The sequence below is a fragment of the Dromiciops gliroides genome, chromosome 2 (assembly GCF_019393635.1).
Source record: "Dromiciops gliroides isolate mDroGli1 chromosome 2, mDroGli1.pri, whole genome shotgun sequence".
Lineage (NCBI taxonomy): Eukaryota > Metazoa > Chordata > Mammalia > Microbiotheria > Microbiotheriidae > Dromiciops > Dromiciops gliroides.
The window spans coordinates 504,697,650-504,700,906 of NC_057862.1; positions in this window are offsets into that span (position 1 = coordinate 504,697,650).

Below are 3,257 nucleotides of genomic sequence, written 5' to 3' on the forward strand. Positions count from 1 at the left end.
TTCTGGTCATGGCTTTCAAACAGTCCAATGATCCTCAAATTGTCTCTCCTCGATCTGTTTTCCAGATCAGTGGTCTTTCCAATGAGGTATTTCACATTTTCTTCTATTTTTTCATTTTTTTTATTCTGCTTGACTGATTCCTGGTGTCTCATGGATTCCTTATCTTCCAACTGTCCCAACTTTAATTTTTAAGGCATTGTTTTCTTCAGTGAGATTATGCACCTTTTTTTCCATTTGGCTAAGTGAATTTTTTAAGGTATTGTTTTCTTCAGTGAGATTATGTAGCTTTTTTTCCATTTGGCCAAATGAATTTTTTAAGGCTTTGTTTTCTTCAGCTTCCTTTTCCAAGCTGCTGATTCTTTTTTCATAGTTTTTTTGTTTTGCTTTCATTTCTCTCCTCATTTTTTCTTCTACCTCTTGCAATTGATTTTTAAAATCCTTTTTGAGCTCTTCCAGGAAGGCTTTTTGTTCTTGAGACCAATTCACCTTCCCTTGTGAGGCTTCAGATGTAGGCAATTTGAGGCTATTGTCCTCATCTGAGTTTGTGTTGGCTTCTTCCCTATTGATACAGAAGCTCTCAATGGAGAGGGCTCTTTTTTGCTTCTTACTCATTATTGCAGGTTATTTATTTATTCTTTAAGTTGAGGTCTGCTCTGGGGGCACCAGGGTCCCTGTTTTGGGCTTCTTGTGCAGGGGTATAGGTGCTGTGTGACCCGGCTTTTACTCTGAGGCCTTTATGGTGTGTGGAGATCGCCTGCCCTGCACTTCCTGTCTGATTGTGCTTGGCCAGCCAGGCGCCAGACCCCGGCGTCTGATCCCGCCATTCGTGGCCCTCTCGGCCGGTGCAGGTAGATTTTTCCACTGTCCTTCTTGGCCACCAGATTTTTGAACCAGGTTCTGGGAGCCTCAGTTGTTCGGCTATGGCCCGCAGCTCCTGCTGACTTGCCCCGACCCCCTTGGCGCTGGGCTGCTGCCCTGCGCTGGGCCTCCCCTTTGCCCGAGTCAGACCGACCTTTTCCTGAAGTCTTCTAAATTATCTCTGGTTGGAGGACTGTGTCTCTCTGTCTCTTTGCAGGTTCTGTAGTTTCAGAATCCGTCCAGAGGCTTGATTTAATGTTCGTTTTGAGGGAACAGAAGGAGAGCTCAGGCAGCTTGCTGCTTCCTCTCTGCCATCTTGGCTCCGCCCCCCGAAAGTAATATTTTTGAAATCTAGGTATTCTTAGTTCTTAGCACTGTACTTTTTACAGAGTAGGTGTTTAATAGATGTGTATTGAATTAAGGTGAATTGGATGTCCCCTTAAATCTTCTTGTTCCTTAATTGAAGATCCTCAGATCTTTAATATCATATTCATGAGGGGATATCCATCAATTGGAGAATGGGTCAACCAGTTTTGATATATGATTATAATAAAATCCTTTTGTGACAAGCAGAATAATTTTGGAAAAACCTGGATAGACTTACATGAATTCAGGCAAAATGAAATGAGCAGAACCAGAACACTGTACGAAGTAACTGCAATGTTGACCAATGATCAACTGTGAATGACTTGATTATTATTAGCAATATAATGATCCAAGACAATTCCAAAGGATTTATAATGAAAAATGCTATACACCTCCAGAGAAGGAACTGATAGTCTGAAGGTAGATTGAATCATATTGTTTTTTACTTTTTTTTTATTTTTGTGATATTTTTGTTCTGTTTTCTTTCACAGTATAACTAATATACAAATATGCTTTCTATGATAGTACATATGTCATCTATTTCTAATTGGGTTCCATTTCAAGGTTCATAGAGGAGAGTGATGGACCAAGGAAGGGAGAGAATTTAAAACCAAATTAAGAAATATTAAAATTATTTTACATGTAATTGGGAAAAATAAAATATTCAAAAATCTTTTATATTAAAAACATTCATATGGAATGATTTTGAGTTTCTTCACTATCCTTTTATTGAATAAATTAAAATAAATGCAAAAGCTTAAGGAAACTCTTTATAACACTCAACTAAATATGTAATTATATGTAGGTTCCCTCGACAAGAGGAAACTACAAATCCACAATGAGAAAAGCATCCCACTCTTAAAAAGTGACTGACTACATAAGCTGTAGATGCTCAATTATGTTAACACCACAGACATCATATTTCAAAAGGAAGTTTTCTAGGCTTATCAATTTGTTCCTACTTTCTGGTTCTGACACAAGACAGAAACATTCTAGTAAACCTGTAAAATTAGCATACATTAATTAATTAATTTTATCAGAGGGAAAGTGATTTTTCATTGCAAATATTTCCACTCAAGAACATTGCATAATTTTGTCACAATCCCAAATTACAAATTGAAATCTTAGTTGCAAGATTCCAATTTAAACATCGTAAATATTAGAGATATCCATTATGTTTCTGATGTTTTTTGATAGGTTCTTAGGAGCCAATAATAATAATGGAAAGAAAAAAAAAAGCAAAAATAATTTTAAAAAATCATCTGTTTTACTGATTTAAAAAATTACAGGATGAAGAGGCAGCTAGGTGGTGTAGTAGATAAAACACCGGCCCTAGATTCAGGAGTACTTGAGTTCAAATCTGGCCTCAAACACTTGACTCTTACTAACTGTGTGACCCTGGGCAAGTCACTTAATCCTCACTGTTCTGCCAAAAAAAAAATTACAGGATGAATATATTTTGTATACTGTCTAGTAGACTGGGTCTACAAGGTGATTTAAAAATATTTGGAGCAAAGAAAAAATGGTAAAATCAAAATAGGATTTTTAGTTCATTGTCATCCTATTTATAGGAGGGTCATATGTTATTCAGGATAATATGTGCCTTCAATTTTCAGGATTATTCTTAAAGTTTCGATTTTCATTATATATGAGTAATATTTTATTATCATTCAGTTCTAGTTCCCACAACATAGCAAAGACATCGGAAGGATACCAGAGGAGGACAAACAAGATGGTGAAAATGCTTGATTACATTTGATTGAATGATTACTGAACATACGAATTTTAGGGTAGAGCCAAGATGGCAGAGGAAAGGTAGTGATATGCCTGAGCTCTCCCCAAGATTCCTCTAAATACCTACAAATAATACCATAAGACAACTCCTGAAGCAGCAGAACCCACAAAAAGAGGGGGAAAGTACTTTCCAGCCAAAGACAACATAGAAAGTTGCCAGTAAAGGTCTGTTGTGCAAGGGTGAGAATCGAGAGCATCTCAGTTCAGGCTGCATAGGCACAGATGGAAATCCAGGATAG